The sequence below is a fragment of the Nannospalax galili genome, unplaced genomic scaffold (assembly GCF_000622305.1).
Source record: "Nannospalax galili isolate Female #2095 unplaced genomic scaffold, S.galili_v1.0 scaffold1191, whole genome shotgun sequence".
NCBI classification, from domain to species: domain Eukaryota; kingdom Metazoa; phylum Chordata; class Mammalia; order Rodentia; family Spalacidae; genus Nannospalax; species Nannospalax galili.
In genome coordinates this window covers 1192753-1203729 of record NW_008330570.1, presented here as the reverse complement: position 1 = coordinate 1203729, position 10977 = coordinate 1192753, and the positions used below count along the sequence as shown (strand labels likewise).

General features: G+C 42.6%; 1 protein-coding gene across 5 annotated transcripts in view; it reads left to right on the top strand.

Moving 5' to 3' along the window:
• Positions 1–3814: 3814 nt before the first annotated feature.
• Ncoa1 (nuclear receptor coactivator 1) overlaps positions 3815–10977 on the top strand; it is a 306946-nt gene continuing 299783 nt past the window's right edge. For all 5 annotated transcript variants that reach the window (XM_029553833.1, XM_029553823.1, XM_017802170.2 and 2 more), the window contains exon 1: positions 3815–4195. The gene's annotated coding sequence lies outside the window, so the exon portion shown is untranslated. The remainder of the gene's footprint in view (positions 4196–10977) is intronic.

Below are 10977 nucleotides of genomic sequence, written 5' to 3'. Positions count from 1 at the left end.
AAGACAGTCACCACAAAACTGAATATATATATATATATATATATATATATATATAATTTATATGTGCATTTTCAATGTGTGGCTAGTCACTATAATTTTATCTGACTCACTAGTTTTTAATCTTTTTATTTATTACAGTTTATTTATTTGTTTATACCCCATACACAGCATGTGCTGTGTGTGGGGGTATGCATGCATGTGAGTATGTAGGCATACCTCTATACGCAGATGTGGAGGCCAGAGCTAGAGTCAGGTGTCTTCCTTTGTCACTCTCTGCCTTATTGTCTTAAGACAGGGTCTCTCACTGAACCAAATGTTCACCATTTCAGCTAGACTGGTTGGCAATGAAGTTCTAGTGATCTAACTGCCTGTCTCTGCCCATCAATGCTTAAGTTACAGGCACACATGTAGCCATGCATAGCTTTTTTTTTTTTATAGGGGTGTTGGGGATTCAAATTGAGGTTCTCATACTTGCAAAGCAAGTACTCTTACCCACTGAGCTACCTCCCCAGTGTGCTTCCCCTTCTCTCTTTAACTTTTCTTATTGTTTAAATATGAATTTGTATCATTGTTATAAAACAAAAAAAGACTTCAAAAAGGAATGTCAAGTCAGTTCTTGCAATAATAGCTAGAGCACTTTCACATACAGTAGCCACATGTGTTTTGAAACTTGAAATCTATTAGGCTTTGGAGAAAATCCAATAGGTATGTTATAGATCCTATTATCAATGGGATCAATAGTGCCTGGACTAACATCAGATCCATCTGGGCTATAAAAGTTAAATACTGTATTACATTTTCATTTTTAAAACTCTCTTCAATTCACTTTCATTTAACTGGGGTCAGTTCTATGTGCTGAACTAACAACTGTAGTTTGGGAATAAAGAAATTTTCTCTCAGATGGCTAAAATATTTAGATTTTAGGAGCTGGAGAGATGGTTCAGTGGTTAAGACCATTAGTTGCTCTTGCAGAGGACCAGGTTCGATTCCTAGCACCCACACAGCAGCTTACAACTGTCTGTAACTCCAGTTCCAAGGTGGGTGCACTAACACACATAGAGGCAATATACTCATACACATAAATTTTTTTTTAAAGACCAAAAATTTTATATTTTAGAGAGGCTATTGTAGGGTTTAAGAAGTAAATCTAACTAATGAGTCTTTGGCTCTTGCAAGTACGAATCCTGGGGGAGCACAGGGTTAGATGGACTTAAGGAAGAAGGCTTCCTAGTAAAAGCAGACAGAGCTAGAGACAAGTTGAATCGGATCAGAGAAAAGACATCAAAGGGTGACTTAGCAAGGAATATTACCCGAGGAAGACTTTCCCTAGCATCCATAGCTATAGCAATATAAATAAGTTACAGTCAACAGCATCTCAGCACTTGCTAGGCATGGTGGAACATGCCTTTATTCATAGCACATGGGAGGTTGAGGCAGGAAGACCCAGACTTTAAAACTTTTCCATGTGGCAAAGTACTGTCTAAATAAGTAAATAAATAAATAAATAAATAAGCCACACAAAATCTCAGTACTGAGTATCTTAAGACTGTTTTTTAAAAGTTAAGACAGTAGACCAACAAATGGGGTGACTGTGGAATAAAGAGACTCAGCAGCTATTAACAGTTGAAGCTGTGGACATAGAATCAGCTTATATGAGAGAAGGGAAAGGAAAAAATTAAAAAATTGGAAGACACCAACATTTACAACATTTTGTGGCTTTATAAAAAAGGTGCAGCTTGAGGTTGGTGCAATGGCTCAGTTAGTAAAGTGCCTGCTGCATAAGCATGAGGACCTGAGTTAGCCTCTCAAGCATCCTTGTAAAAGTTGGTGCAAATCTAAAAAAAAAAAAAAAGTTGGTGCAAATCTATAACCCAGCACTAGCAGGGTTGGGAGGTGGGGTCACAACCCTGAGCTCATTCATTGGCTATCCGGCCTAACCATTTGTTGACTTCAGGTTTAGTAAAAGAGCCTGTCTCAAAAAATAAGGTGGAACCTAAGAGATGGCTCAGTGAGTAAAAGTGCTTGCTGCCAAGTCTGACAGACCTTAGTTCGATTCCTGGGACTCAGATGGCGAAAGGAGAGAACTGACTCTTGCCAATTGTCCTCTGACTTCCACACAAGTAGAAACATGTGCACACACAATAAATGAATAAGTGTAATTTTAAAAATTTAAAAAATAAGTGGAGAGCTATGGAGAAAGATACCAGAAGTCGGTCTCTGGGTTCCACATGCACATGCATGCATATGCACATGTGAACACAAACATGCAGACACCACACACACACACACACACACACACACACACACACACATACACACATACACACATACACACACAGAGGAGCAGACAAAAGTGCCAGTGAAAGGAAGTTCAGAAAATAGGTGGAGAGAAAGAGGAATGATGTACAAGACAGGGAAGAGAAGTTTCAAAAAGAAGTCATTAGAAACATCCATTGCTATAGAAAGGACAGGATAGGACTGAGTATCCACTGCATTTGGCAATCAGCAGCTACTGAAGCCCAGCAGAGACAGGAGTGCTATATTTAAGTGGCTCATTTGTAAGCACCAGAGGCCAGAACAAGGTACTTTGCACATTCTGGATTGGACTAGACGAGGAAACAGGAAGGAGACTAAACTGATGAATGCCCAAGATAGACACCCCTGGGCATTTCCAGTTACCACTGAGGATATGGATTGTGTAGGCGGCCAGAGGTAATGTTAGGAAGGTAAGGGTAAGAGCTAATGAAATGCAGTAGGGCACCAGTGGGAGGTCTTTGACAAGAATGTGTAGATGAACGAATCCATAAATAAAGGTGGGGTGTGGTCTAGAGGCTGTTTTATAAGCATGACCAGGACAGAAAGAAGATGAAGACAGCATATGGTACTGAACACAGGATGGGTTTCAGAGAGGGACCAGGGAGGTGTGTTCAGTGCTGTCAGGTTTCAGTCAGGAGAGGGGATGTGAAGGGCTTAAGGATTTACAGACGTTTCTTTTGGGTATTAAATGCAGAAAGACAAACAGCAAAGGCAGCAGCAGAGTAGGACCAAGCAAGTAAAAACAGTTAAATGAGGACAAGCACTCGGGAAAGGGGAAGATAGTTGCACCCTTAACACAGCACTTACCCTGCCAGGGAGAGTGTGCAGTGTTATCTCGCCAGTTTTGGGATAAGGGCTGCTTTCCAGATAAAGTGATCGTGGCTCTTAAGGCTGTTCCTCTGCTACTTGATTCCTCTGGCAGTATACTACTTTTGAGAGTAGCACTTTTGTTATAGAATAAGTAAAGCAGGTAGAAAAGAAGGGAGGTGTGGGCCCTCTCGAGGGAAAAGATCTGTGAATGATCGACATTTTAGACAATTCATGCAACTGCAGAGCGAGACTGTCAGTCAGATCTTTCAATCTGCAAAAGGAAGGGGGCAGATGATCTTTCTTCTCCCTTGTCTAATAGCCTGTGAAATCATCTAGGCAACCACCTCCCAATTTTACTGAACAAAAAACGAGGCCCGCGGGATGTGTCTCACTCAAAGTAATACAACTCGTGAGTTGGAGAGACAGGCCCAGGACTGACTCCTCTCGGTTCACCGGGCCGCCAGCCGCTCCCCTACCTTCCCCGAAAGATAAAGCGCTGCGGGGGGCTGTGGCCTCACAGCCCGCGTGGGGCACTCTGGGGTTCCCGGGCGCTTTCCCGAAGCGGGCAGAGAACCGCCCGGAGGGGAGGGTCCCGGTCGGGAAGAGTTCGGGCCTCCTTTCACACACTTCCTTAGGACACCGGCCCCGTGCGCAGGGGGCGGGGCCGCGAGGGGGGGCGGCGGCGGCGGCGGCAGAGGAGGAGGAGGAGAACATGGCGGCAGCGGAGAGCGGCTGAACTGCCTGTTCTTCAGGCCCGGCGAGCGGGAGACTGACGCGGTTCACCTAGTCCCGTCCTCCGACGGTTGGAGCGCGGCCTCCGGCGTCTGGGTTGCGTGTTCACTGCTGCTCCCCGCAGGCAGAGCCTGCGTGGGGGTCGTTCTGCATCCCCCTGAGGGGGGACTCCTGCTCCCGAGGAGGGGGCCGGAGAGCCGCAGAGGCGGTGGCGACTGGCCGCCTGGGCCCCGGGGTCGGGCGTCCGGCCGGAGGAGCGGCGGAGTCCGCGGCAGCGCCGCCACGGTCGCGCGCGAGCGCAGCGCCGGGGAGCGCGGCCCAGAGGCGGTGGAGGCAGGTGAGTGGCGGCGACGGCGGGCGGGAGCCTAGCTGAGGGTGCAGCTGTCACGAGCCGCGCGGCCGCGGCGGCCCTAGGGGGCGGGGAGCAGCTGGCGCCCTCCGCCCCGGCTCTGCTTTCTCTGGACTGCATCGCCCCCTGCCACTTTCCGCGAGTTCCCGTCCTGGCCTGGCGCGGCGGCAGGGGGCGGAGGTCGCAGCTGTCACGGGCACCAGCTGGGGGCTGCGTCCGGCGGGCGACACTGCTGCGAAGCGCCGTCCCTGCGGCGGCGCACTCGGGTTGCCCTAGTTAGCAGAGTGCGAGCATCCGCGGAGGGCGCGCGGCCGCGGGCCGGGTGGGGAGCGGGCGCCCCGAGCCGCCGCGGAAAGGGGGAGCCGGAAGTAGGCGCGGGCGCCCCTCGGCCCCGACAAGCCAGCCCGGTGACCTTGGCCAGCCCGTCTGCCTCTGCGAGTCTGGTTCTCTTGGACCGCGAAATGGGGGCGAACTCGGCGTGCCTGAGTGTCCGTGCGGCTTTCGACGGCCCCTCTGCCTAGCCCCACAACACTCGCCGTTACCCACTCGGGACCAGGGCTTTGGAGGTAGGAAAGGGTGGATAAAGGAGATTCTTCTCATCGAGGCAGGGGTTTGGTCCCCTTCCTGGGGTTTTGCTGGAAGGACCTAGAAAAGGAAGCGACACACGTTGACCAGACGACTGGAAATAGCGTTAGTGGTCAGTGATGGAACTTGAGCTCTCTGTAGTCGCTTAGAAGAAAGAGACACGGAGAAACTGGACACTGGAGACCCCAGTCCTTATCACCCATCAGTGGTGGCCCGTTTTTGAGAGAGAGAGAGAGAGAGAGAGAGAGAGAGAGAGAGAGAGAGAGAGGAGAAACTACCACGAGCCAGACACTGCTTAGTCTGACGATGTTAGAGGGAGACCGAGGGATTGACAATATACCCTGTGTATGTGTGTGTGTGACAAGGACAGGCCATGGTGGTGCTGTGCCTGAAGAGTTTGGTAGGGAGGAAACTTTAGGCCGAAGGTCTGTTAGCCTTTCTTGCTCTCTTCATTATAGAGGCACTGAAAGAGGCAGGTGTCCTTGTGGAGAAGGTGACATTTTTTTTCTTCTGAAACTGAATATTTAATATGAAGTGTGATGTTAGCGACTGAGTTCTTGCGTGAATCGCATTCCCAGCACCCTGTGTGGATGACAAGAGAAATCTCTGGTGATGATTTGTGAGGCATGATGCTTTCATTTCAGTCATGAAGAAATCTTTAAGTGTCTGTGCAAGACAATGCTCCAGTGAAGGTTCGACTGTACTGTAGAGCTGTAGGGGTGGATTTCAAGGGTTAACATTCTTTGAGGTTTGTTTCTTCTAGAATTGGTTGGAGGTTATACTCAAAAAAAAAAAAAAAAAAAAAAAGAAAAAAAGAAAAAAAGTTGGCCAAAGGGGCCTCTCAGCTGGTTTCACAAAAGCTGTGATGTAGTAGGAAGGGGGTCTGATTTCTTCACACTGGGAGTAAGGTGAAAAGAAAGTATTTGCATATTTGCTTGGGTCTTTTGGCTCTTGAGCTAGAAATAGTTTTGGGCTAAAGGTAGCCATGGGATTTGATTCCATTTCATAAATAGGCATTCTTCGAGCAATTTGTCATAAAGTAGGTAAAATGGAAGTTTCTACTTAATCTCCTGTATTTTGTAAAAAGACCTAAATTGGTTCTGTGACCTAAAGTCTACAGTTTTCATTTCTTATTTGAACTTCACACTTGAGGAGCTTAGAAACAAAATAGAGAGCTGTTGATTATAAGAGGAGATATTAGGTTTGTTTTTTTGCAGATACGTTACATTAATTTATTACTTGCATTTAATCCACACTGAACTTTGGTTTATAAGGTACAAAGCTTGAATTTTACATAGTTTATAGTTAAGGTACTCCCTATTTCTGAGAAAATTTGTATGATTGTATCTATAAAATTGCTTTTTTGTGTGGTTTAAACCAAGGGAATGTTCTTAGATGTGCATTTTTGACTAAGTGGTTTTATTGAAAAAAAAAAAAGCTCAATGGAACTAATGGTGATTGTTCACTTAAACTGGGATTATGTAGACAATACATTTTTCTCCTCTTTTCTGCCAACATTTGTTTTTCTTTATCCTCAATTCCGGATTTCATTTCTAGAAATCTAGGCTGGAAACAGAAGCAGCAGTTTGTATAATCCCAAGAACTTGCTTATGCCAGGAAGCTGTAAGGGTAACATGAAGTGGGTGTGATATAAAGATACTGCTACTACTTAAGACATTTAACTGTTAAAGGAGTCTAGGGTCACATTTCATATTTTGCTGAATTTCCTGTTTTCTGTATATGTGTTAATCTTTTGGTGGGCAGAGGATTGGGTTGCTATGGTGCTGACTGGTGTATACTGTGAAAATGTTGGCAAAATGTCATGCCTCTATAGTGAAGGGCGGTAAACAAGCCTAAATAACTTAAAGATGTTATTCCCAGGATGGAATGTTCTCTGCATGTCCTCTTGATCCTGCTAATCCAATGAGCAATCTTCACCAGGACTAAATGTTGAGTAAGTGATGAGGGTAGCGTAAAGGTGCTGAAAAGTGGAGTCAGGGAGAGGATATTGGACATTCCTGGAAAATCTTTTTTCTACCAGACTATATACTAGACAGTGACTTCTGATTGTTTTTCAAGGACATCTAGCTTCATTGCTCAGTTGCCGTCATTTTCACATACCTTCTAGTATAACCCTACATTTGTTTCTTGCTTTAGTTTGCTTCCTTTTTTTTTTCTTTCTTTTTTGCCAAGGGCTCCACATTGTTTGGCTGTTGTGTTGTATATTTACGGAGTTGGTTGGCCTTAAACTATGGCCTAGCTTAGGTTCCATTTTAGGGCAGGTATGGAAGGTCAACACAAACACACAGGACTCAGTAGAATCTCTGAAGTTGTGGATATAGGAGATCCCTAGGATGCTCATTATCCTCTTGGCATTGATTTTGCCTTCTAAACATGATAATCACAGTAGTTCTCAGAGGGCCATCTATTTGTTTCTTGGCGGAGGTCCAAAATTATTGTGGCGGGTGCTCTTCTATCTTACTTGCAAATACCGGATGCTGAGATGAATATAGGATTGAATCAAATACTTGAGTTTCATGAGTTAGATGACAGAGCCCTATATCCAGTCTGCGTTGCAGAACCTTATAAAATTTCTCTCCACCTTTTATAACTCTCCTTCCCATTTGGATACACTACACTGTGGGAAAGGACTTCTTCATTGCTTTTCCCATGTTAATCAATAGTTCCGTTTGTCACTGGCCGCTAAGGGTAGGCCTCATTGTCTCTGATCTTTTTCTTACCATTGGAGGTGATGTCTAGCCATTTCATACTTTCCCTTCTCCTGTCTTTATATTTTAGTTATCATGTGTCTTTCCCTCATTGTATGGTGTCAGATCATAAAAAGGCCCAGTGGCAACTGGGTGCTATTCTTAGTTGCTTAATTTAAGAATATGCAATTTTTTCCTATAGCTTAGTCTAGTTTTGGAAATAGCTTGTGAATGTATAGTATTTGAGTTGTTACAGAGCATAGAAATGATTGTTTTATATTTTTGCTCGATTCATAACCCAATACAAGAAATGATAAAATACTGACACCAGTATGTAAGTTTAGTTCCATTAGTGCAAGAGGAAGTTGCATCCATGTTTCCTCCCTAATAACCCACCTACAGCACTGTCTTTTTATTTTTATTATATATTACAAAGGGTTGAACCCAGGGCCTTGTACATGGTAGGCAAACTATCTACCACTGTGCGCTCAATTCCTTTTCATTTTATTTTGAGACAGTTGTGCTAAATTGCCCAGACTGGTCTCAAACTTCCATTCCTCTTGCCTCAGGCTCCTGCTAGCTGGGATTACAAGATATGCCATTGTGCCCAGGTCACTAAACAGTATTTTTGAGGCTCTTTGAAGTGGCAGGCTTTTAGAAAAGCTTAGTATAGTCATAATGTTTAATGATAAGTAGCTTATACCAAAATAGAAGCTGTAGTTCCTTGAGTTGTAGAAGACTTCACTCTCACTCTAAATATATTTTTGTTCTAATTACCCTTGCTCCCCATATTTTAGTGAGGAGGGCAAGGACATTGATTTTGAGTGGCCCCAAACCCTATCATTAGAAACAGAGACCAAACTGATAAAAATAGGTGCTATAATACAGGTATAACCCCATCAGCAGAGTCAGAATTCTAGTGACACCAAGTTATCCTACTTTTAAAAGTTTGTTTGCATGTATGTGTGTGGGGGTGCCATGGCACGTAATAAAACATTAACACTAGCTAACAAATGTTTCATGTGCTAATCCATTACCAAATTCTCAGATTCTTTTCTTGATAATTCTTTGCATATTCTTTTTTTCTAGTTGCATAATTGGGTCCTCTGGTCATTTTGAATGTGGAGTAATGAGAATCACATTAACTTTGAAGGCCTGAGTTTCATCAGTAAGTGAGCTATTGGTCCGATTTCACATTTTTGTGCTAAAATCCTGTGATTTGTAGGTTTAGAGCTGTTTGCCTGCATGCATTTGCCTCTAATCCATTCTACATACAACTGCTGAAAAACATTCTTTCCTAAAATGTCATTTGATGTTTTTAGTGAAGATTCTGTCTACAAATCTTGACATTTAAATAGAATCTTATTTCCCATTCCAGAAAATTAGCTGTAGATAATGAGTAAAAATGCTTTATAAATTGTAAAGTGCTACGTAAGCGAAGACAGTAATATAATTTCCTAGAATCCAGTCTGGGGTATATATGGAGACCCTATCTTAAAAAAAAGTCACTCATAGGCATATTGCTTCTTAACTTACATGTTTGATTTTCTTTACTTGAATTATGTTTCCTTTTATGTGTTTTTGATCTTCAGAAGCAGAGTAAAAGTTGGTAAAATCTACACCTTGATTTTTCAGTCCCTTAGTATCAGTCACTGTTGATTCTATATAATCAATCCATTCACCATTCTTTCTCTTTCCTCCCCTCCCTTCTTCTCTAATTAGACTGAAAAAATTTCTTGAGACTACATGAATCACAACATTCAAAGTGAAGAGCCTTAAGGGTTATTTGGGATAACCTCCTTGATATTATAGATAAGACTAAGTCCAGGCCAAATGTAGTTGATTACAGAGATTTTAAATTTTAGAAATTCTGGTAAACTTTGAATTAATCTATAAACTAAGGGGGGGAAGGAATATAGTCAGCTCACTATTATCTTTGGATCAATCAGCCATTTTTTGAAAAATATCAGAAGTCAAAATTTCTAGAAATACTGAGGAATAAAAGGGCTGGTGAGCTGGGTGTGGTGGCGCATACCTTTAATCCCAGCACTTAGGAGGCAGAGACAGGTGGATCTCTGTGAGTTTAAGGTCAGCCTGGTCTACATAGTGAGTTCCAGGACAGCTGGGGCTACAGGGAGACCCTGTCTCAAAAAGACCTAAAAAAAAAAAAGGGGGGGCTGGTGATATAGCTTGGTGGTAGAGTGCTGGCCTAGCTTGCAGGAGGCCTTAGGTTCAATCCCTGTGTTGGAGGGGGAAAAAAAGAAGAAAAAGAAATTGCTTTTCTATTGAACATGTGCAGACCTTTTCTTGTCATTATTTCCTAAATAATACAACAATTACTTAAAGTACTTATATTGTATTAGGTACTATAAGTAATCTAAAAATGCTTTAAAGTATGTAGGAGGAGGCATGTAGGTTATATGAAAATACTGTGCCATTCTATAGAAGGCACTGAATATCTATAGATTCTGGTATCTCTAGATGTTTTTGGAACCAGTCTCTTGAAGATGCTGAGAGACAACTATATTTTTATGTTTTGACGAAAAATTGACTCTTACATAGTGTATAAGGCATCAGCCATGAAGTGATTAGAACCAATTTTTTTAAAAAGTTACAAAAATATTTGGAGGAAAATATCTACTTTTCTTATATAACTCTCATTCAGAGTCAGAAAATATTTATTGGGTGTTATCGCTGAGTCAAGTACTGTGCTAGCTCTACAATCTACATTTAAAAAATTTATTGAGCTTTTATACATTTCATACAACAGTTCTTAATCAAATTTAGACTCCTTCCCCATTCATACCCGCCCCCCAATTCCCTCACAGGACCTCATGTATTCCTCCATACATTTAATTTTTTAAATTTTTATTTATTTTTTTTCTGCCATACATTTTATAAATGAGAAAATAACAGCTCAGGGAAGCTAAGTAGCGGACATAAGATTGCACAGCTTGTAGGTGTTGGGAATAACATTTGAGCCTAGGTTTTCTGACTGGAAATCACAGTCATACCTTTAAATTGGCTTCTTTCCAGAAATATTTGCCACACTTGACTACATTATAACCTTCCTTTCTTTTCTGGACATTCTTTGGGTTCCACACGTGTATTGTGGAAAGTCCTGCAGTCTTGCACCTTTCTAATGACCTGGGAGCCATGTATATATACCTGTTGCTTAATGAAAGTGTCACTTTAAGTTTCCTGTGCGCTTTCTGGTCTCACCTTTGTACCTTAGTAATGTTGATTCTTTGGTGCTTCTGTCCATGTAAACTTATCTTTGAATTCCTGGTTTTGGATTCTTAGCAATAAAATTCCGAGTCTCAATTTTGTTAGTATTAAGTAAAGCTTAGGGGGTTTTCTTTCATTTGGAACAAATTCTTGGTTCATTCTCTGTTTGCAGTGTATTTTGAATGGTTGGTCTTATTCTGATCATGTTAATATACTACATCATAAAATTTGATTTGCCTATATGGTTGG